Genomic DNA, 24,583 nt, shown 5'->3' on the forward strand with positions numbered 1-24,583 from the left:
AAGAGAGTTTTCCAGGTTAATTATCCTGTTTTCCATCAACGATGTATCCGTGGTTATCCCGGGATCATCGCTAAAAGTTCGGTAAAGCATAGGGAAGCATTGTAAAGCACAGAGAGGTCTGGTAAAGCATAGGAAGCATTGTAAAGCACAGAGAGGTGTGGTAAAGCATAGGGAAGCATTGTAAAGCACAGAGAGGTCTGGTAAAGCATAGGGAAGCATTGTAAAGCACAGAGAGGTCTGGTAAAGCATAGGGAAGCATTGTAAAGCACAGAGAGGTCTGGTAAAGCATAGGGAAGCATTGTAAAGCACAGAGAGGTGTGGTAAAGCATAGGGAAGCATTGTAAAGCACAGAGGGGTCTGGTAAAGCATAGGGAAGCATTGTAAAGCACAGAGAGGTCTGGTAAAGCATAGGGAAGCATTGTAAAGCACAGAGAGGTCTGGTAAAGCATAGGGAAGCATTGTAAAGCACAGAGAGGTCTGGTAAAGCATAGGGAAGCATTGCAAAGCACAGAGAGGTGTGGTAAAGCATAGGGAAGCATTGTAAAGCACAGAGAGGTGTGGTAAAGCATAGGGAAGCATTGTAAAGCACAGAGGTGTGGTAAAGCATAGGGAAGCATTGTAAAGCACAGAGAGGTCTGGTAAAGCATAGGGAAGCATTGTAAAGCACAGAGAGGTCTGGTAAAGCATAGGGAAGCATTGTAAAGCACAGAGAGGTCTGGTAAAGCATAGGGAAGCATTGTAAAGCACAGAGAGGTGTGGTAAAGCATAGGGAAGCATTGTAAAGCACAGAGAGGTGTGGTAAAGCATAGGGAAGCATTGTAAAGCACAGAGAGGTCTGGTGAAGCATAAAACAAATCATTTTTTCCGCCATTTGCAATACATGATCCAGTGATCAAGTGGTTAAGGAAAAAGGCTTGCTAACAGGAGGTTCCAAGTTCAAATCCCAGCTCAGCCACTGACTCACTGTGTGTGGGACCCTGAACAAGTCACTGAACCTCCTTGTGCTCCGTCCTTCGGATGAGGAGTAAAACAAACAAGGTCCTGTTAGAAGTGACTCTGCAGCAGCAGCAGCAGCAGTTGATGATTCATAATTCACCCCCTTAGTCGTTTTGGATAAAAGCATCTGCTAAATGACTAATAATAATAATAATAATAATAATAATCAGAAAGGCTGTCCAGCTCCGAGAGAGAGACAGAGAGAGAGAGAGAGAGAGAGAGAGCCCTGCACAGTGGCTGAAGAAAAGCCCATTTTAGCCAGCAAGCAAGCGGTGTGGGAATGTGACTCTCACTGCACTGCTCAGCGGAGAGGCGTCGATTTCAACATTAATTGAACACAGCTGCAGCCGGTTAAACATTAATTGACAATTAATTAGACTCCTGGCTCCGGGTGGATTGTTACATTTTAAAAATACATAATTCATAACGGCGTTTACTGAGCTCCTCCGCTGTGATCAGCTTTAGGGAAATTCACCTTGAAGAAGCCTTAATCCTTTCCCTGCCTCCCTGCCTCCCTGCTCGGAGCTGGGCTTGTCTGACATTGCTTAGGATATCATTCTGATAGGCAGTGACCAGGAATGATCACAGTACTCTGATTTGAGTTTACTGCGTTACATTTGCAAGGTAACTTTGCAGTCTCCCCTCCATGCTTTTCTCATGGTTATACGATGCATTCACCATAGTTTGTGTTTTTTAAAAATGCTTTCCCGTGCCTCTCAAGGCTTTATCATGCCTTGGTAAAGCCTTAAAGCAAAAAAACAAAGAGATAATTTTCTCTAGCGTTATTACACAACAAATGTTCTTTAAAATACTGAAATGCTGATCTTTTAAAACAGTAAACGCTAAATTGTAGATTTTTTTTTTTTATGACCACCTTTTTAAAAACATTCTGTTTTCGCCATCAGTGAATTATCAAACAAAATAAAACCATCAATTGAGAGAGAGAGAGAGAGAGAGAGAGAGAGAGAGAGAGAGAGAGAGAGAGAGAGAGAGAGAGAGAGAGAGAGATTTTTAGCAGAAATATATTCCCCGTCTTCGATGCAGCTGGTGCCTTTTTCATTGAAGACATTTTAAAGAAAGCGTGCCGCTCTGCGCAGCGTGTGTTCAGTCGTTTACCGGAAGCAAACTAAACCGGCTGCCAGGATCCTAAACGCAGCGCGACAGAGAGTGTGTCAATAAAGCAAACGATTGCTGGATTTATTTTCAAGCGATACAAAATATGGATATTTGACACTGGGAACTGCAATGGGCACATTTCACAGAAACTGTGAAATAAATACAGACTTACTAATAATGAATAAGGATTGGACACTAAACTAAACGTCTGTGAATTCACAAAAAAAAAAAACGTTTCAATAACGCAGCAGACTGAATGGGTTACTTATTCACTCGCAAAACACTGGCTTGTAACTGGGCTATAAACATGAGCTTGTGTTGGCTGACTGTGTCTTTACTGGCTTGTGCGGGCGTTCGTGTTTTATGAGTGGGGACACCGATTCGAACCCACCCCCGTCCCTGATCAAAGATCAGCAACAGATAGCGTCTGTTTGATTTTGCAATGGGATTATAAATCCTTACAATCAGGTAACAGTTCACCCATTAGCAGGCTGCTGTAGAGCTGAGGGAGGGAGCAGGTCAGACTCCATAGACTTGTGCATGAACTAATTACCCTGATTATCCTCTGTGCTGAATGGTTGATTGTATAAGCGGATGATCAATAGGCACTCTTTATAAATGAGCCTGTCCTGTTTTTCTGTGCCTTGACCAGCGATGTATGTGCAAGATAGCAGCAGGCTGATAATTCTCATAAATAGATGTTTAAACTCTGCATGAATGCTGTGTTTGAGTGAAACGCAGGTCCTCAATCCGATTCGTTTGCTGTGGATGGGAATATGTAAGTGGCTCCCAGGCTGGCCAGTCTATGCCAAACAGGGGATGCAGAGCTAGGGCAAGACCTTTGGGGTTGTCGCAGACTCCTCGCTAGAGGCAGCTCAAATCTACGCATACCGGAATTCCTGGGAAATGGCGGAATGCGCAGGCTCCCACGGAATTCCACAGATACGCCATATTCTGCCGCTACAGCGTGGAGAGGAAAGAGTTAAACCCCAAGCCTTCAGCATTCACTTAGTCTTCCAAGGTTGCTTTTTTTCTTTGTATTTTTTTCATATATGTATCCCAGAGTTCTTTTGAGGCCTCTCTCTCTCTCTCTCTCTCCCCCTCTCTCTCTCTCTCTCTCTCTCTCTCTCTCTCAGGAATCACAGCCACACACAAAAAAAAAAAAGGCGAGCCAATACCAGCTATCAACTAGGCCCTGAGCGATGGTATAGAACAGAGAATGCTGGCTGTTCTAATTCCGGTCTGTTTTTTGTGTGAGAGACACACAGAGAGAGAGGGGGGGAGGGAGGACGGATTTTCAGAACGAGGCTGGAATCTAAGGGAGTGAGAGAGGGGGGGTTACGGAGAGAGAGAGTAGGGGGGGGGTTAGGGGAGGTACTGTTTAGAGAGAAAAAAAATAAGGCAGGCAAGCTTTTTAGTGGGGGTTGGGCGTGTTTTTTTCTGCTCGCTGTGTGTGTGTGTGTGCCTTTCCTTTCTTTGTTTGACTACTAGCTGAGAAAAAGAGAGAAGAGAGTGTGTGTGTGTGAGAGGGGGAGAGAGAGAAAGAAAGAAAGAAAGAAAGCAAGAGTGAGAGAAGACAGAAAGAAAGAAAGAGAGGAAGAAGAGAGGAAAGCGCACACACACACACACTAAGACAGGAGACCAAATTTGACAGTTGTGGGATCTTTTTTGGGGGATTTTTAACAAGCCAGGATTCACAACCACAATATATTAAAACAAACAAACCAAAACACAGGGAGAGGGGAACACGCGAAAGCACAAGTTGTTGGTGTTGAAATTCAAGGATTGGATTACAAAAGAGAATTTTTTTTTTTTTTTTTTCAATGCAGGTATGTTGAAATAAAATGCCACTTGTATTTAAAAAAAAAAAAAAGTAATTTATTATTTTTTAATCATGTTTTTAATCGTTTTATAGCGTGCATGTATTCTTTGTTCTCTTTGAAAAGTGAAAGCTTGCTTGTGCAAACCTGGGTGCTTTTAATGAATTATTTTGCAGAAGCTTCTGTGCAGAGATGGTTCATTTATTAATTAATTTATTTTTTCATTGTGTGGGCTAGGTTTTTTTTTTTTTTTTTGTTAAAAAAAGAAATTAAACTTATTTTCCAGCTTTTTGAAGGCATTTTTACAGCAATTGCACAAACGCACGCTTTTCTATCGTTTTGGTATTTCAGATTTTTGCTGCGTTTTTTTTTTTTTTTAATTCTTTATTCAAATTCGACTTTCATTCCACTGCCTTGCTTTCGATCTGTGGGTTTAATCCTTTTGCTTGTAAACTTTGAAAGACAGAAAATGGCTCTGTTGTTGTTCTGTGTCCAGGAGCTGATTGGTTACAGATTTTTTTGCTCTTGCAAAAAAAAAAAAAAAACAAAAAAAAAAACACCTTTTTTTCTCATTGATATTCGGTATCTGTATGTATTTTAAACGGAGTATTTGCAGAGGTCGTGCATTCAGTGCATCTGGGTTAGAGTAAGGGGATAGTGAAACAAAAGCTGTCTGTACTCCAGACTCCAGCAATGCTGTGTCTACACTGTGCAGAGTGACAGGCGACACCGCAGGGCTGCAGACAGTGTGTGTGTGTGCCGGCTTATATCTCTTTATAAAATAGTTTTACTTTTTTTTTTAAATATATAAATATATATATATATATATAATCAGGTTTGCCAAGTATTTTATCATTTAAAAAGTACCCCCCCCCCCCTCCCCCCCACACACAACTTTTTGCACTATCTCGCTAAACTTATCGGTGTTGTGTTTTGCTCAGTAGCGGAACGGTATGAAAAATACTATCGGGTGACGAAATCGATGTAAAAAAAAAAAAAAGAGGCAACTGACGAGAATGCAAAAGTGTGTGTGTTTTTTTTTTTTTTGGTCAGTGTGAGAGGTTCAGGGGAGGAGAGAAAAAGAGAGAGAGAGAGAGAGAGAGAGAGAGATCCGATACAAGTTGAACTGGCTCCGTCACTCGGCAGCTGTTCTGTGTTGTTTTAATCCTCTGAAGTTGACAGGCAGGCAGGCAGACTGGTTGTGTCCCGCTTTCACCCGGTGTTTTTCGCTACAAACAGAAATTAAAAAAAAAAAAAAAAAAGTCTTGAAAGCGAAACTGCAGACACTGTTTCTGTGCGCTGTCTAGCGCGGTTTCTTTTTAAATTTAAATTCTGCCTGAAATGCATTTTACTCTAAAATAGAACTGATCTGTTGCTCTCTGTGTCGCTTTGTTGACCCTAAACCCTGCTTGCAGATCACAACCTCGGTATTATTATTACATTTCTTAGCAGACGCCCTTATCCAGGGCGACTTACAATTATTACTATCACATTATTTTTACATATAATTACCCATTTATACAGCTGGGTTTTTACTGGAGCAATCTAGGTAAAGTACCTTGCTCAAGGGTACAGCAGCAGTGTCCCCGACCGGGGATTGAACCCTCGACCCTCTGGTCAGGAGTCCAGAGCCCTAACCACTACTCCACACTGGTATTAGGAACACCTGGGCAGTGGAGGTGGTTCGTAAGACTGAAACAACCGTAGAGCTCAGAAAATGAGTTTGCAATGGTTTGAACTGAACGTGTGCACCTGCTGTCTCTATTAGTAGTAAGTGTAAATGAAGCAGAAACGAGTTCATTAAGGAAGTGTATTTTTAGCCTGCAGTGAATTACAAGCAAATAAAAAACATCGAGGGGTTCTGTGACGTCATAAACTAGGAGAGAGCCCGTGCAAAACCCCCGTATGTATTTGCTTGTGATTTAGCACACTTATTTAATTTTTTTTTTTTTTTTTTAATATTACATACATTTGACACTATTGCAGTTTGCAGCTCCGGCCAAAAGTTTTGCATCACCTAGAATTTTAGGATTGAGACACAGCATTTAAAACAAAGGCAAACAAAACTATATGAACATCATTTTTTTTATTTAACATCATGTAATGAAAGAAACTACAAAATGCATTTCATTTTCGCGTGCAGTGTTTAGTGTTCGATTTTGAAATGTCACATTTTTCAGTTTTTGGTTAGTTGTTCATTCATGGGAAACTACAAAGCGACGTGCGATTCAGTATGTTAACGGAACATTATCCAGCCGGTTTCGACTTTATGAAGCAGAATGAGTTCATTCTATAGGGTGATGCAAAACTTTTGGCCAGAGCTATCTATCTATCTAACTAACTATCTGTCTATCTACCTCTGTCTGTCTGTCTCTCTCTCTGTCTATCTATCTGTCTGTCTCTGTCGGTCTATCTATCTCTGTCCGTCTGTCTGTCCGCCTGCCTGTCTGTCTGTCTGTCTGTCTGTCTGTCTATCTGTCTATCTATCTCTGCCTGCCTGCCTCTCTGTCTGTATCTATCTACCTGTCTCTCTCTCTGTCTGTATCTATCTACCTGTCTCTCTCTGTCTCTATCTATCTATCTCTGCCTGCCTGCCTCTCTGTCTGTATCTATCTACCTGTCTCTCTCTGTCTCTATCTATCTATCTATCTCTGCCTGCCTGCCTCTCTGTCTGTATCTATCTACCTGTCTCTCTCTCTGTCTCTCTATCTACCTGTCTCTCTCTGTCTCTCTATCTATCTATCTATCTGTCTATCTATATCTATCTATCTATCTATCTATTTTATATATATATATATACACACACACACACACACACACACCCCATATATTGACCCCAAAGCATGCAAAGGAATCTCAACACAAAGTAGAAGTTGCTAAATGGAGAAAAAAGCGGAGAGAGTGACTGTGTTGACATTGTGTGTTTGTGGATATCTCCCGTTCCTCGTTGTCTGTGACCCGCTAGCCCACCTCGGCTCAGCGCACGGCTGTCAGGCCTGCGAGGCCTGGTGGGCGGGCTTCCTTCATCTCTTAAAGGGATTCTCTCTCTTAAAGGGGCCGCGCCGTTTCTCTCTCGCACAGCTGGGGTGTAAACTCCAGCCTCACTTGGCTGGTGATGAAAAGAAATCTTATTACTATTATTTTTTTTTGTCTTTTGAAAGCAGAAAGGAGCCGGCTAGATTTACAAAACGTTTACAGCTGCTGCCAAAAAGTGAAACAAGTTGAATCATGTTTAACATATTGAATTACGCACCGCTTTGTGTAGTTTTCCCATATACTTAACAAAAAAAACTTTGACCTTTTTGAAATCTAAAGTGAAATGCTACTGTACTGCTGTTATGGCTTCCGGTGTAGACTTTTTTTTTTGCGAGATCGTTTTGTTTCTTTGATTACACAATGTTAAATAAAAGATCTAAATAATGTCCATATAGCTTTTTCTCCATCTCGGTTCTAAAACTCTAGCTAATGCAAAACTCTTTTTGTCCGTACTGTATGTTGCACAAACTCCCCGCGACTCACCAGCTGGCTCCCTGTCTTTATGCCTCAGACAACATTTTCTGCACAAGCATAACCAGTTTAGCCTGCTGAACTCGTGCACACCCCTGCCTTGTTCCTACCTTGACTTGCTTCGGTATGGTTCCACAACAAGGCAGTGAGATCCATGCAAAACTGTTGGCTGGGATGGGACCCCATTGAAAACAACTGCCGTTCATCTTTTAAACCGTGCTTTGTTTTTTGCCATGAATACAAATTTTAAAAGGGTTGGAGATGTACCATCTCTTAATAACGAGTCCTTTTTGAAAGCGCAGAGAGAGAGAGAGAGAGAGGGAGAGAGGGAGGGAGGGAGGGCGGTGAATGCAAAGTGGCCTTTCTGAATCGATTGGGACGCGCCTGGTCTAGGCAGATCAGTTACATGCTGTGTAGAGGTCAGTGCAGATTCAGAGAAAAATGATACTGACTTAATATCGGAGCACCAGGTTACCCCTAACCACTCAGAACTACTGCACTCGGAATAATTTTTTGAATTGTACAGTGTTATTGCAGTTTTACTATGCTTTCCCCCTTGGTTATACGATGCATTTACCATAGTTTACAATGGTTTTCTGTGTTTTTTTTAAAAAGACGTTATATGCTTTTTCAATCCTTCTTTGCTTTACAATGCTTCCCTATGCTTTACCACACCTCTCTGTGCTTTACAATGCTTCCCTATGCTTTACCAGACCTCTCTGTGCTTTACAATGCTTCCCTATGCTTTACCACACCTCGCTGTGCTTTACAATGCTTCCCTATGCTTTACTATACCTCTCTGTGCTTTACAATGCTTCCCTATGCTTTACCAGACCTCTCTGTGCTTTACAATGCTTCCCTATGCTTTACCAGACCTCTCTGTGCTTTACAATGCTTCCCTATGCTTTACCACACCTCTCTGTGATTTACAATGCTGGTATTTCATTGTAATTCTAATGCTCAGTAAATATAACGTAAGCAGGTGATTCTCAGAGGCTGCAGTGCGCAGCTGTGTCGATGCTGGGCTGACCTTTGATGTGTCAATTCATTCCCGTACCACAGGGCCAGCAGTTGACCCCTCAGATTACATCTCTTAATAAGCACATCACACCAGCCAGAGCGGTCGCAGCGTTAACCGTGATGATCACAATAACATTCCCAAGTTCATACGTCGTCTCTTACTGTACCCACTTCAGACACTAATTATTTTCTGACATTTGAAAACAGCTTGTGTGAAACTATAGCAGCAGGTCTGCGCTCCGTCCCTCTCGGAACACTCCCATTAGCCCTGGCTCCTCCCCCTCCCTCTCAGAACACTCCCATTAGCCCTGGCTCCTCCCCCTCCCTCTCTGAACACTCCCATTAGCCCTGGCTCCTCCCTCTCTGGACTCTCCCATTAGCTCTGGCTCCTCCCCCTCCCTCTCAGAACACTCCCATTAGCCCTGGCTCCTCCCCCTCCCTCTCTGAACTCTCCCATTAGCCCTGGCTCCTCCCCCTCCCTCTCTGAACTCTCCCATTATCCCTGTGCTTGATTCTGGCCCCTCCCCCTTCCAGCCAGTCACCGGGGCCCAGCTGTTGAGGGATTACGTTACACGCATTGGACCGTGGCCAGCCCCTACCCCTTTAACTGCACATTAAAGGAGACTCCGTACGGCTCTTTAAATTGACACAGGCAAACGAGGACAGAGACAGAGAGAGGGGGAGGGGGAGGGGGGCTGGCTCTCTCGCAGTTACAGCTGCTTCGCTCTTAAATGCGTGCGACAGATAGACAGACAGGCAATGCAAGCCGTGTTGAAACCCGCCCTTAAGAGCGATGGTCCGTATTATACTAAGGGGAGCATTTAGAAAGACAGAGAGTCAGTCTGCTGTTTGTATTTAGAAAGACTAAAACCGACATAAGCAGGCAATGCATAGAGAAATCCGTAGCTCACTGTGGTAAAGCAGGGGCACGGCACAAGCATTGCCAAGACTGGGCAAACGTTTGCATATCAGTTTCACCCATTCAAATGTTTAGTACGCGCTTCATCAGCCCAGAGTGTGTCTAGGTAACAAGCTCAGGTGTGTCTGATTAAACTGGCAGTAAAACCAGGAGTGGATCAGACTGCTGTGCATTTCCATTGCTGTAACATGCTTGGAAGCCGTGTGTACCGTAAGTGGTTTTGCAAACATCAGGGAATGTAATCAAATGCATTTTGACCTTTTCACAGCTGAATACCTACAGATAAGGTCCCCCCCCACCCACAAAATGAAAACCTCCTACACACCTATAGGCTCTGGGACATTCAAACAGGACGTGTGTGGGTCGGGACGTGCGACTGCAGGCAGTATCTGATTCAGATCATCACGAGATCTGGTCTGAGTAGCGCTGCACTTTTCAATATTGACAGAATCGGAATTGACATTGAAGGTCATCAGTTAAGGAGCATTCAGACAACCGTTGTATATATTTATATATAAACTGCCTGGTGATGTCTCCCCCTCCGATTGGGTTTGGCACGGCCCTGGTGGGCGGGCATGTTCTCCTGGTATATCCCGGGGCCCTTGATGACTCTGGGAGGCTGAACCAATAGTTTACTGAAGCATCAAATCTGCCCGAAAATGCTGAACCTTTAGTTAAAAGAAGTTCTCAGTTTCTGTCCCTTATTTTCAGGGTATTTTGCACTTGCGCGTGCACTTCCTGGGTCGTTTCACCTCTGCAGTGTCCCTGGGGGGGGGGGCGAGGCGTGTCAGTCAATAAAAGGCAGCAGCTGATTCGGCGAACGTGTGTTTGACAACTTCATGCAACGTTTTTTTTTATTTTGTACCAAACCCTTTTTCAGTTCCGATTTTAAGGTTGTAGTGAATTGAGTTGGGAATGGATTGGAGTGAATGGGTTCAAATAACATTTAAGATGAGAAGCGTTTTTGAGCGGTGGTTTAGAAAAAGCGTGGAGAGAAAGAGAGAAAGAGAGAGGCTGCAGTTCCAGTGTACTTGCAGATATCAGGCTGGTGTGATCGCATGGCTGTGTGTCTCTGTTATACAGATGTGAGCTGTGGTGAGATGTTATGAGCCGTGATATTTGTGGTTGCATTGTTGCTTACTCAAGTCGAATCGCCCACGGTTTGACATTTACTATTAACTTATCAGACTGGCTTCTTATAGCTCGGCATGGGTACAGCCAGACAGAGACAGACAGAGGCAGACAGACACAGACAGAGACAGACAGACAGAAGCATTACAATGGCAATGCAGACAGACAGACTTACCAGCTTTATTAAAAGCAAGATGTTGCGTAGCACTTGGATCCATTCCTGGTTTTACTGCGAGTTTAATCAGACACACCTGAGCTTGTTACCTAGACACACTGGGGCTGATCAAGCTGGGAGTAAAACCTGGAATGGCTGAAGCCGCTGTGCAACAGGAGTCTTATTCCCCTCGCTGTAATAAGAACGTTTGCCAGCAAGCAGAGGCAGAGTGGAAGGGGGGGGGGGGGGGGCGGAGAGAGACCTTTGTACTTTGTTATTCACGATATCAGATACAGGAATCCGCTGTCCTGCCTCTTATCAGCGGGGCTGTGCGAGTTCACACAGCCCCAGTTTGTCATTCCCTTGGGGTGTGAGCGGGGAGGGTGAGAGAGTTAGAGAGGCGTGAGAACAGCAGGGCAGTAATCCCTGGCAATGAGTTTCCTGCAGCATATTTTCTGTGCTTCACCGTACATTGCTTGGGTCCGAACTGCAGCTCTTTCCCCGGGATAATTCACCATTCACAGGGATGGAAACAAGACTCCCATTGCACAGCACTTTGATCCATTCCTGCTTTTGCTAGGAGTTTAATCAGACCCACCAGAGCTTGTTACCTGTGCACACTGTGGCCAATCAAGCTGGTAGTAAAACCTGGTGAAACTGCTATGCAACAGGAGTATCATTTCCATCCCCCCCCCCCCCCAGTTCAGATCCCAGATACTTTTTCCATAATGCCCCCCCCCCCCCCCCCCCCCCCCCCACAGTCTGTGGCAGTTTTTAGTTCACAAAGTCCTCAGTATTGATCGTGTTTTCTGTCGGTTCTGTTTCAGAGAGTGGACCGGGCTGGCCGGGATAGTAATGCTGTGAATCAGACTCGTCTCGTCTCTCTGACTGACAGGTGAGAACCACTCTTATCCCTTTAAGCCTTACCCTTTTTAATTCTCTCCTGTTTTTTTTATGTATTTGTTTTGCAAGGAGATCAAAATCCTGGTAATGTTACAAAGTGAGTTGCAAAACCCACTGTATTGAATTACTCGCTTATTTTGGTCTAGTTTTTGTATAGTTAACAAACGTTTTTACCTCCTTTAAAAAATAAAATAAAATAAAGACCTGAGTAAATACTTTAAACACTTATGAAAATATTCTAGTTTCAGTAACGCTGATGAAGGCACTGGAGCCCAAACGCTGGTCTGCTTCACTCAGTTTAGTTTCAGTAACACTGATGAAGGCACTGGAGCCCAAACGCTGGTCTGCTTGACTCAGTATAGTTTCAATAACACTGATGAAGGCACTAGAGCCCAAACGCTGGTGTGCTTGACTCAGTTTAGTTTCAGTAACACTGATGAAGGCACTAGAGCCCAAACGTTGGTCTGCTTGACTCAAACTCTACTAGTTGTACACTCAGTAAGGCTTATGAAGGCACTAGTCAAAGCCACACACACACACACACACACACACACACACACACAGACACACTGCTGCCTAATCTGTGCTCTGCCTGCCAGCTGTAAGCTGGTATCAGTGTGTGGGTTGGCGCTACCTCTCTCTCTCTCTCTCTCTCTCTCTCTCTCTCTCTCTCTCTCTCTCTCTCTCTCTCTCTCTCTCTCTCTCTCTCTCTCTGCCCCTCCTGTGTGTGTGTGTGTGCGTGTGCGAGCGTCACGCTGGCAGTAAGAGTTCACAGCCAGTCAGTGTGACTCAGGCCTCGTTTTACACACTCACTCACGCTCGCACGCACCCACACCCTTGCATGCTCCGACACAAACGTTTGTGTCTCTGCCTCTCTGAACAGACAAGAGAATGGTCTGACTCAACGCTTGGGCGCGCAGATTCAACAGGAGCGCTCAATTCCGTCTACAGTGTGTCGCTTTTTGCGTTTTTACAAACTGGCTTTCTTGGCAAGGTCCAGTCTGCTCTGAGTTTTTGCCAAAGCAATTCAAGTCACGCTGACGAGACCCTGATAAAAACACGCTTTCATTGTAAGACGCGGTGCTTCTGAATTGTCGCAACTTCCTTTTTTTTCGTGTCAGAGCCGTTGTCCTCATTTGCCCACAGGCTGCGTTGTAATTTCATGGGGCATTTGTAACTGCCATCTGAGAAGTTACTCTAATTGTGTTAAATGTCCTTTTATTTGATCTCTCTCTCCCTCCTTTCCTCTGTCTTCCCCCATCTTTCTCTCTCTTTCTCTCTCCCTCCCTCTTGTCTCTCTCTGTATCGTGTGTGTGTGTCGAGGGCTTGTTGGAACAGCTTCAGTTAGTGACTCAGGTTTTTTTGTGAGTGTGAGAAGCAGTTCCTGTTCTTATCTAAATGTTATTTTAACCCATTCACTCCAATCCATTCCCAAATTACCTCCAGTGGCAAAGCAGGCAGACAGACAGACAGGCAGACAGTGGCACTACAATGGCAATGCAGACAGACAGTGGCAATGCAGACAGACAGGGGCACTACAATGGCAATGCAGACAGAGAGAGGCAGACAGGGGCACTACAATGGCAATGCAGACAGAGAGAGGCAGACAGTGGCACTACAATGGCAATGCAGACAGACAGACAGTGGCAATGCAGACAGACAGACAGGGGCACTACAGTGGCAATGCAGACAGACAGACAGGGGCACTACAGTGGCGATGGTTCTGTATTACACTAAGATGCAATGGTAGCACAATGGGATGGTAGAATGATACTACAGGTGCGATAGTCATTTTTTAGATAATATCTAATACACTGCTTATCCATTGCAGTACAGTACTGTGTTACCATATAGAGTATCTCCCTCCCTCTCTCTGTCTCTCCCTCTCCCTCTCTCTCCCCTCTCTCCCTCTCTCGCTCTGTGGAGAAGTCAAGCTGTGATATGACCAGCAGGCTGTTATCAGACCTCGGTGACGTGTGTGTGTGTGTGTGTGTGTGTGTAGACTCGTGTTTACAAGCACAGTCGTTATAATTATACTCTCCTGCAAAGTGGCATTTTAGAGCACGTAATTGCACGGGGCAGCAAATTACACACACGCGGTCTCAGGAACAGGTAACGCCCAAGCGCACAGAAACACGGAAAAACACGCGTGCTCGGAGCGTGTTAGAGATCCGAACAACATGCATGAATCGACAGGCTGGTAGAAACACTCAAGGAATCAGAGCGTAACTCACAGTAGCTTCCAGTGGGCAGGTGTAGCAGTGTGGGAATATCAGAGGCATTCTGTGGAGTGTTTTATGGGTTATAATGTGTAGTGTTGGCGTTTAGCTTTGCATGCATGTAGTTCTGCTTAATTGACCCTGATAAGTTTACTGTGGTATTTTTGCAGTCCTCCCCCCCATGCTTTTCCTGTGGTTATACTCTGCATTTACCATAGTTTGACATTTTAATAATTTGCTTTACCAGACCTCTCTGTGCTTTACAATGCTTCCCTATGCTTCACCAGACCTATCTGTGCTTTACAATGCTACCCTATGCTTTACCAGACCTCTCTGTGCTTTACAATGCTTCCCTATGCTTTACCAGACCTCTCTGTGCTTTACAATGCTTCCCTATGCTTTACCAGACCTCTCTGTGCTTTACAATGCTTCCCTATGCTTTACCAGACCTCTCTGTGCTTTACAATGCTTCCCTATGCTTTACCACACCTCTCTGTGCTTTACAGTGCTTCCCTATGCTTTACCACACCTCTCTGTGCTTTACAATGCTTCCCTATGCTTTACCACACCTCTCTGTGCTTTACAATACTTCCCTATGCTTTACCACACCTCTCTGTGCTTTACAATACTTCCCTATGCTTTACATTGTTGTCACTGTGCTGTATTACACTTTGCAATGCTTTTATTATGAGAAGCTCTTCAGAGACCTCAAGGAGGCAGTGAATGTGTCTCATGCCCCTGGCAGGAGGGAGCAGGGGGGATGTGAGTACTGACTGGGGTCTGGCAGCCCCCTCACATCTGCTGCACAGTCACACGGCGATGTGTCATTAGAACAGAACACTGTGCTCCTCTCTCCCCTCATTCCCCTCCCTCTCCCTCCTCTCCCATCACTGTGTCACAGCATCAATGAGAATCTCACTGCTGTGGCGTGATTCAGAGAGAGGTGCTGTGGCTAGACACTGACACAGAGACACACACACTGACACTGACCCACACAGAGACACACAGACACTGTACAGACACTGACACACAGAGACACTGACACAGAGACACACACATGGACGCTGACCCACACAGACACTGTACAGACACTGTACAGACACTGACACAGACACTGACGCTGACCCACACAGAGACACTGACACACAGACACTGACCCACACAGAGACACTGACACAGACACTGACACACAGACACTGTACAGACACTGACACACACAGAGACACACACACTGATGCTGACACACACACACACAGACACTGTACAGACACTGACACACAGAGACACTGACACAGAGACACACACATGGACGCTGACCCACACAGAGACACTGACACAGACACTGACACACAGACACTGTACAGACACTGACACACAGAGACACACACACTGATGCTGACACACACACACACACAGACACTGTACAGACACTGACACACAGAGACACTGACACAGAGACACACACATGGACGCTGACCCACACAGAGACACACACACACACAGACACTGTACAGACACTGACACACACAGACACTGACGCTGACCCACACAGAGACACTGACACTGACACACAGACACTGTACAGACACTGACACACACAGAGACACACAGACACTGACACACACAGTGACACACACACTGTACAGACACTGACACACACAGAGACACTGACACAGAGACGCACACACTGACACTGACTCACAGAGACACACACACGGACAGTGTACAGACACTGATCCACACAGACACTGTAAGACACTGACACACAGAGACACACTGACGCTGACACACACACACAGACACTACCCAAACAGAGACACTGACACACACACTGAAGCACACAGACACTACTCCAAGACACACACACACACACACACACACACACACACATGCACGCATACAGACAGACACTGACACACACGCACGCTGTTTGGGCCACATTTGATTCATTTGAGTTATATATTCACTCTTTCATGCATTTTCATTGAGGTGTCATTTAATATAATCAGCATCACTAATATTAATCAAAAGCCTCAAAGCTAAATAAACAAAACAAAACAAAACCCCTCTGCAGTGCCTTGGTCCTGCACCTGGCTGCTCTGCGCTGGTAATAAATCTTTCCTAAGTAATGCCCTCCGGGTGCTGAAAGCTGGCTGCGTGGAGCTGTTATCGGAGCAGGGCTGTTTGTACAGGAGTCCCGCACACCCACCATGCATGAACACATCATCATCCCTCCCGGGTTCAAACACAGGGCAGCGTGCCGGGCTCAGCCACACAGAGCCTGGGGGTGCATCTCCCTGGAGATGGGGATATAGGGGTCTCACACACACAGAGACAGACAGAGACAGAAACAGAGAGTGAAAGAGACAGACACACACACACAGAGACAGACACAGAGAGTGAGAGAGACACACACACCCAGAGACAGACGCGCACACACACAGAGCGAGAGAGACACACACAGAGCGAGAGAGACACACACAGACAGACAGATGCAGAGACACACACACACACACACAGAGCGAGAGATATACACACACACACAGAGGCACACACACACATGGAGCGAAGGAGACACACACACACACAGCGAGAGATACACACACACACACAGAGACAGACAGACACAGAGCGAGAGACACACACAGAGACAGACAGACAGAGAGACACAGACACAGGCGCACGTGCACACACACAGAGACACACGTAGAGACATGCACGCACACAGACACAGATACACATAGACAAACACGCAGACACACACACAGACACACATGTTTGCATTGCTATATTTGTGGGGACTTCGCTTGACTCACTATTTTTTTACTAGGGTGAAAGTTGAGAACAAACTAAATATTGTGACACTTTTGTTATTTTTTTTTTAAAGACATATTTATATATAAAGACATATTTAGTTCTTAAAAACGTGTTTTACAAAGTGGGGACGTCCCCACAGCGTCGTTTTTTCAGGAGCTACTGTCTTTGTGGGGACATTGTATCAAATTGTGTGCACACTGATACCAATACCTGCCCACACACACAAACACACACACACACACACACACACACACACACACTCTCAGTTTCCATTTATGCTCTACAGTCCTACTCTCTGCTAAATTTGAATTACTGACCCATAAAAACACAACAGGAGAACATAATACCAGTTGCAACAACAGAACGAAAGCCACGTGAACTCGAGTGAAGCTGGCCTGGGATGTGAGGCTGTCTGTCCTTTGCAAGCCCCAGCCTCCTCAGGAGAACAGACTCCTCTCCCCCTCCTCTCTCTTTCCCATACCTCCTCCGTTGAAGCGTTCCCGACGGTTTCGATAGGAATTTCCTCTGCGGGTCTGGGCTTCTCTGGAATGCCACTCGGGTGGCTGATCTCACGGCGGAGTTAACCCCTCATGCGCTGACTGGCAAAGCTGCCCATTCCAGACCTTTTTCAATGGTCTAGAGAGAGACGGGTCTGGTTAGCACTGCTCCGCACGCCCCCTAGGGGAATTTATTAGCATGACTGCATCGCTTAGAAAAGCCGCATTGTAGCTGCCCCATGCGTGTGCCACCATTGCCCCTCATTATAACACAAAACCATTATTCCATTGTCATTGTAGTGCCACTGTCTGTCTGGATTTCCATTGAAGATCATTTAAGGTATAGCTAGCATACTGTGGTCCCATTCTACCAATGGCATCCCATTGCAGCTGCCCTATACTTGTGTTAGCATTGCCCTTCAGTATAATACAGAACCATTATTGCATTGCCATTGAAGATCATTGAGGGTATAGTTAGCACACTGTGGTCCCATTCTACCAATGGCATCCCATTGCAGCTGCCCTATACTTGTGTTAGCATCGCCCCTCAGTATAATACAGAACCATTATTGCATTGCCATTGAAGATAATTTAGGATGTAGTTGGCACACTGTGGTCCCATTCTACCAGCCTCAACCCACAGTAACTGTCCTATTCCCATCCTCCCATTGCCCCTCAGTATAGAACCATTACCATTGTAGTGTCTCTGTCTGCACAGACCAGCAAAGAGCTTAACAAATCCAGCTCTCGGCTGCCTAAATCCTTATCTCGCCATCTGTCCCCACCCCACTTCCCCTGTCTCTCCGCTAATTAGAATCACTCGGCAGTTTTTAGGAGATTGCTAAACACAGACGCTGCTTAACGCGACCACAAGATTTAGGAGGTTTCCCTATAACCCCCCCGCCCCCCACACACACAGACGGGCCCGCGCGGATGTTAGGCAGGGCTGTGGTGTTGGGACAGCGTCGTGTGTGGCACCGAGGGGGCCCCCAGTATAATTGGGGCAGCCACAGTCCCCTGACTCTGCCTGCTAATTGCTCTCTGATGTGTTTTGTACAAGGGAGGTCTGTGCTGCATACCACCCTGTAGAGACAAACACACACTCACACACATACACACACACACACATATACACACACACACATATACACACACATACACACACACACGGTACAGTAAAGCACAGTGACAGCATTTTAAAGCACAGGGAGGTGTGGTAAAGCATAGGGCAGCATTGTAAAGCACAGAGAGGTCTGGTAAAGCATAGGGAAGCATTGTAAAGCACAGAGAGGTGTGGTAAAGCATAGGGAAGCATTGTAAAGCACAGAGAGGTCTGGTAAAGCATAGGGAAGCATTGTAAAGCACAGAGAGGTGTGGTAAAGTATATTTAAAAAAAAAAAAAAAAAAAAACTGGGTAAACTGTGGTTAATGCATAGTATAGCTGTATGAAAATCATTGGAAACCTGCAGAATACCGTGCAGATCTGCTGGGGTACGCTATTGTAATGGCAGTGTCACACAAGCAGGCATCAAGCTACAGACCCATTTGTCTCCGTGGATCTTTTAAACCAGCAGCCAACACTTTAAACATGGGAGAGAATACAAACAAACATTCAGAGACTTGCTTGGGGTCAGCCCCCCTCTCCCCCTGCCCCTGACCATTAATGGGACATTATACAGTTTGTGGGCACACTTTGTTACACCAATCGAGGGGGGGGGGGGGGGGGAGAGTAAGGAGACTTGTCTGCACTGAATGACCGTTTTCTACCAGCTTATCATTAGAATTATTTCCCTCCCTAGTCCTCCTTTACCGCGGTAAACTTGTTTGTAAAGGTAGGCCAGCCCAGAAAACACACACAAGCTAACGGAAGCAGACTCCCGTCTCACAGCCACATTTTCATCAATGGGATGGAATTGACCTAAGGTGCTGCAGCGTGATTGGCTGTGAGTGCGGAGGGGGGGTGGGGGGGTGCCTGGAACCCTCAGGAAGATTCCAACAGCAGCAGTCGATATCACTTTACGCTGGTATCCACGGCGACCAGACTGCTGTGAAATCCCAAACGCACAGGCTGTGCATTGTTCCGGGGTCTGATAGCGATCTCGCATGCAGACAGCGGGGTTCTGTAAGATAAAACAATTGTAATAGTAAAGCACAGTGTAGGGAAGACAGCTGACCTGTGTAACCAATCACGGGGGAGAGAAGCCATTGCAGAACGGGATTGTGGGTATTCCAAAACGGAAACGTTGTTTCTCTACACAGATATCTTTAAATTAGCGATTTTGGGTCGAAACTAGAGTTTTTTTGGTTTTTTTTGCAATGTCATTTTGTAATTTTCTTTGATTTTACATGATGTCAAATGCAGGATGCAAGGCTTGTGGCCATAGCTATACACGTATGAGGGTGCAAACCAACTGGACTGTCAACCACGGTGTGGTCTTGTGTAGCAGAGTGTTTGGACGGGGAATGGAAGGCTTTAGCAAACGGGAGCCGCACAAGATTTATTTTACCTGATTTTTGGTGTCGACTGGGACTTTGTAAGAGTTAATAATACGCGTCTGACGGGCAATGAGGGGGGGGGGGGGGGGGAGTTTAGTGCTGTAAAACTAGGGAGAAAAACACGACAGTAAAATCATAGAGCTACAGTATGGTAAGATAATGGTTAACCAATGTGAGAAACACAAAGGCGTTGTATAACCAGGGGGACAGTGTGAACTGACGTTGCCAAGCGAGGTAAATAGCAGCTATCTGATAGCTGCTGTGTTGCTGCTGCTGTTTCATGTGTTATGCCCTTTCTGTCTTGTAAAGCGTTTTGTGATGGTGGTTCACTATGAAAGGCGCTATATACAATAAAGATTGATTGATAAACACGCAGGAGTGCGTTATAACTCCAGTATTGGTATTGAAAGACAGGGAGGGCTTCCTAAATATGACCTTATACAGCTAGTAATACACGGTTCCTTTGCCTGTTTGTCCATTGCTGGCCGTTGCATGCGTGTTTAGGGAAAAGCGTTGATTCAAGACCAAACATGGATATTGATAGCAGAGCAAAAATGCAAAACAGCTACACGGTATATTATAGTAGGCTCTAAATATATATTTAAATATCATAGTTTAGTTTTCCAGTCCTACTTGTTAGCAAGGATATTGCTGCTCTAGAAAGAGTGCAAAGAAGAGCAACCAGAATTATCCCGGGTTTAAAAGGCATGTCGTATGCAGACAGGCTAAAAGAATTGAATCTATTCAGTCTTGAACAAAGAAGACTATGTGGCGATCTGATTCAAGCATTCAAAATCCTAAAAGGTGTTGACAATGTCGACCCAGGGGACTTTTTCGACCTGAAAAAAAGAAACAAGGACCAGGGGTCACAAGTGGAGATTAGATAAAGGGGCATTCAGAACAGAAAATAGGAGGCACTTTTTTTACACAGAGAATTGTGAGGGTCTGGAACCAACTCCCCAGTAATGTTGTTGAAGCTGACACCCTGGGATCCTTCAAGAAGCTGCTTGATGAGATTCTGGGATCAATAAGCTACTAACAACCAAACGAGCAAGATGGGCTGAATGGGGCCTCCTCTCGTTTGTAAACTTTCTTATGTTCTTACTTTTTATTTTGGATAAACAAAATATTCTGCCTCAAGTATTGGAGGGTTAAATACAGATTATCTTCGCTACAGTTGGTCCGAAACGCGCAGAGAAAGGATTTGGGGATCAGTATACACTTTTTTTGGTAAACGATTTTGATTTCTCGAGTTCCACCTTAAAAAAAAGCAGCGTGGTCAGGGAATTCCGTCTGAAGGGGGCGTGTCTTCAGCGCCTCTGAGCGAAGCATGAACCAACAGGGGGCGGTGACTAGAGGCGTGATGTAATAACATTAGGAGACCGAACAGCGTGTCCTTTAAAAAAATAAAAAAAAAAACCCACACGGTGTGGATGATTCACCAAAAGAAGAAACAGGGTTTTCGTTTTACTACGCTCTAGAAGGGATGTCAGAAAGCACACTGAAGCACGCCGAGCTGTGAGCAGTTCTGCCAAACTGAGGAACATTTTAATTTGTGAATGAGAGAGAGAGAGAGAGAGAGCTGCGCCTAAACCGAAATATCCGAGTGCTGTCCGGGTTACAGCACACGAGGAGAAACTGTAATTGATTATTATTAATAATAATAATAAATAATAAAAAAAAAAATAATATTATTTAATCAAATTCTAACAGGAAAAAACAACGATTTTCAACGTGTTTGGGGATTAAAAATAACCCAATAATTTCATTTATTCTTCATGATTCTATCTGCGGGGTACAGTAACTGTATTTATATACCGGGGTTTACTGTACTATACCGCCGCCGGACGGAGGAATAAAGTAATTCGAGATTTTATATATTTTTTAATTTACAGGAGTACCCTGTCGCTCCTCAATATCTGTTGCTAGTTTCACCCGAGCCCACAACCACGACTATTTTACGTGGAACTGATCTGGGAGAGCTGGGGCTGTGTTTTTGGAGAGACACGTTGACCATTTAAAGGTAAGACTCGCTTTTTCTTTGTTTTATGGTGTCGGGTCCTGGTTGTAGCCGCGGTCGTGGTTCATTGATGTGTTTTTAATAGGAAGTAGTTTACGCTCAGAATACCGTGGATGTTAACGCTTTCTCGTCCAGCTCGCCAGAAATAATACTTAACTGTTTCTTTTTTTTTTTGGGGGGGGGGGGTCAGTGTATTTGTTTTTAAGATATTAGTTATATATGTGTGTGTGTGTGTTTTTATGTACATAAGTTTAAATGTGTTTTTTTAAAGTATTTCATGACGTTTTAGGCAGAAACCCTTCTTAGTTCAGCTATGTTGAAATAAAAGTAAAAATGATCAGGCGGCGCAGTTTAACTAACGTGTGTTGTTTTTCGAATATATATCTATATATAATATATCCTATGCATGTGTATTATTTGCTTCCTATTCGCCTGTGTAGTGTTAGAAATGGTCTCGCGTGTGGCGTGGTATTGCATTTGTCCAGTGATACACCGGCGCGGAGTTTCTATGCAGGTGTTGCCCAGTTTGTGGTACAACTTTCCGCGCATGAAAGGAACACGCGTGTGTGTGTGGGGGGGGGGGCGGGTGCAGACTTGGTAATTCGATACGGCTTCTTTGTTACCCGTGAAACCTCCACGCAAGCAGGCTGGGCTCGCAGTGCAAACAGCTGCCGAGTCTCTCTGCAGTGCAGTTGGTGAATGGACGCGTTTGTTTGCTCGTATTGAAAAGGCAGTTTGCGTGTAGAGTTTTGTTCTGTATTACGAGCAGAAGGGAGAATTGGGGAAGTATTTTTTTTCTTCTTCTTCTAAGAAATGTTTAGTATCGGCGACGGAAAGCCCCCAAAGTGTCTGTCCCGTAGAATCGGGTATTCAGTGTGTGTTTAGAGGATGAGTGTTATAACAACGGGGGGGGGGGGGGCTGTAGGTGGATTTCTATTGAAGCGATCGGCGCTATTGTGAGGTGGAGTGTCGTAATTGATCGATTTTACAGGAATCGACACTTTTTTCTTTTTACAGCACACACATAATGAACTTTATAGCTGGTTCCATTTCCCTTTTGAAGTAATAAAAAACAACTAACTTGTAGACTCTGAATTTCGTATAGGATGTGATGGTATGTATAGATTTTTATGAAGCATGTGATTTTAGTGTGTGTGTCATATATATATATATTAAATATATATATTATACACGTAGTATATATATTTAAAGAAAAATAAAAAAATATTATATATATATATATAATTTTTTTTTCTTTTCAATGTATTTTTGTTTACGACTATAAGTCGTCCTGGATAAGGGCGTCTTCTAAGAAATTATATATATATATATATATATATATATATATATATATATATATATATATATATATTATGTATGTATGTGTGTGTCTATGTGTTGTATCTCTCTATCTTTATATATAAATTTTACTTTTCCGATGACAAGTCCGTTTTGAAAGATGGAATAAAACCATTTGAGTTTGATGATGATGACTTATCAGTACTGTGTCAGTCTTGAATCGGGGAGCAACGAATCGCTAGCGCTGCCGAAAGTGGTGTTGTCTTTAGCGGAGTTCCTGTTCCTTCAGGGCGGAGCGTTTACAACGAGGATAATTCCGTTTCACCACAAGGATGTTCCCGAAGCCGAAATGTGTTCACTTGGGAGGTGTTCCGATAAGTAAATATATATATATAATTATAGGATCACGTGACTATTATCTTTTGCCAGTCAGACGCGTGTGGATTTTTCTTGACACTCCTTAACTATGGTCAGTTTCACTTCTTTCTTACTGTGGTTTTTACAAGCAAGAAAAAGAAAAAAAAAAATTTGCCTTTTACCCCATTTCTGATTTGCAACATTTTTGTAAAAGTAAGGAAATGTTACAAAACCAATGGTGTTTAAATCCCACAGCTCTCCTGTTAAACTGTCACCCACTGCCCCCCCCGCCCCCCCCCCCCCCCCCCCCCCCCCCCATCCCTTTTTTTGCAGTTGAATTATTTTTGTTTTTCCAGTTTAACCGGTGTGGGAATGTCGTTCAATCCCGAGTAGTGCTGGGCTCTGGCATCTAACAGTATGAATCAATTCTATCCCGGGTTCGAATACTTCCTGAGGTCATGTTTGTGGTTTGGGGCGGATCATTATTAATTGTATGATAGCAGTTACACCGACTGGTTGATGCGGGGAGGGGAGCAGGTTTAACTTGTGAGCCACAGGGCTGGACTGGAGGGAGCCCCCTTTCTCTTAGGGGGGATGAGGGAGGGAGGGAGCAGTTCAGTCTCCGTGCCTCAAGCCTGCCCTGGACTGGAGGGAGCCCCCTTTCTCTTAGGGGGGTGAGGGAGCAGTTCAGTCTCCGTGCTTCAAGCCTGTCCTGGACTGGAGGGAGCCCCCTTTCTCTTAAGGGGGTGAGGAGGGGAGGGAGCAGTTCAGTCTCCGTGCCTCAAGCCTGCCCTGGACTGGAGGGAGCCCCCTTTCTCTCAGGGGAGTGAGGGAGGGAGCAGTTCAGTCTCTGTGCCTCAAGCCTGCCCTGGACTGGAGGGAGCCCCCTTTCTCTTAAGGGGGTGAGGGAGGGAGGGAGGGAGGGAGGGAGGGAGCAGTTCAGTCTCCGTGCTTCAAGCCTGCCCTGGACTGGAGGGAGCCCCCTTTCTCTTAGGGGGGTGAGGGAGCAGTTCAGTCTCCGTGCTTCAAGCCTGTCCTGGACTGGAGGGAGCCCCCTTTCTCTTAGGGGGGTGAGGGAGCAGTTCAGTCTCCGTGCCTCAAGCCCGCCCTGGTTTCTATTTAATTCTGGGATGTCTTGCCACACATCGAAAGCGTCTCTCTCTCGCTGTGTGTGAACACAGTTCAGTTTCCTCTTCCCAGACACTAGTTCTTCTTTTGTGAGTGTGAGGCAGCAGAGAGACACTGCCTTGTGTGTGCTGTCACCGCGGCGTTTCAGAAGAGCCCCGCTACTTTCACTCTGAATCACCCCAGA

The 24,583-nt window shown here is 45.0% G+C and overlaps 1 protein-coding gene across 7 annotated transcripts in view; it reads left to right on the forward strand.

Annotated features, from left to right (window-relative positions):
• The window catches only part of kdm6ba (lysine (K)-specific demethylase 6B, a), a 69,598-nt gene that overhangs the window by 13,654 nt on the left and 31,361 nt on the right, over nt 1-24,583 (forward strand). For 3 of the 7 annotated variants that reach the window (XM_059014567.1, XM_059014561.1, XM_059014564.1), the window contains 2 exons: nt 11,491-11,558; nt 21,491-21,618. The gene's annotated coding sequence lies outside the window, so the exon portion shown is untranslated. Of the gene's footprint in view, nt 1-3,524; nt 3,942-11,490; nt 11,559-21,490; nt 21,619-24,583 lie in introns of those variants that run through there. The other 4 variants (XM_059014562.1, XM_059014566.1, XM_059014563.1 and 1 more) reach the window with 3 other exon arrangements.

This window comes from Acipenser ruthenus, chromosome 48 (assembly GCF_902713425.1).
Source record: "Acipenser ruthenus chromosome 48, fAciRut3.2 maternal haplotype, whole genome shotgun sequence".
Classification (NCBI taxonomy): Eukaryota; Metazoa; Chordata; class Actinopteri; order Acipenseriformes; family Acipenseridae; genus Acipenser; species Acipenser ruthenus.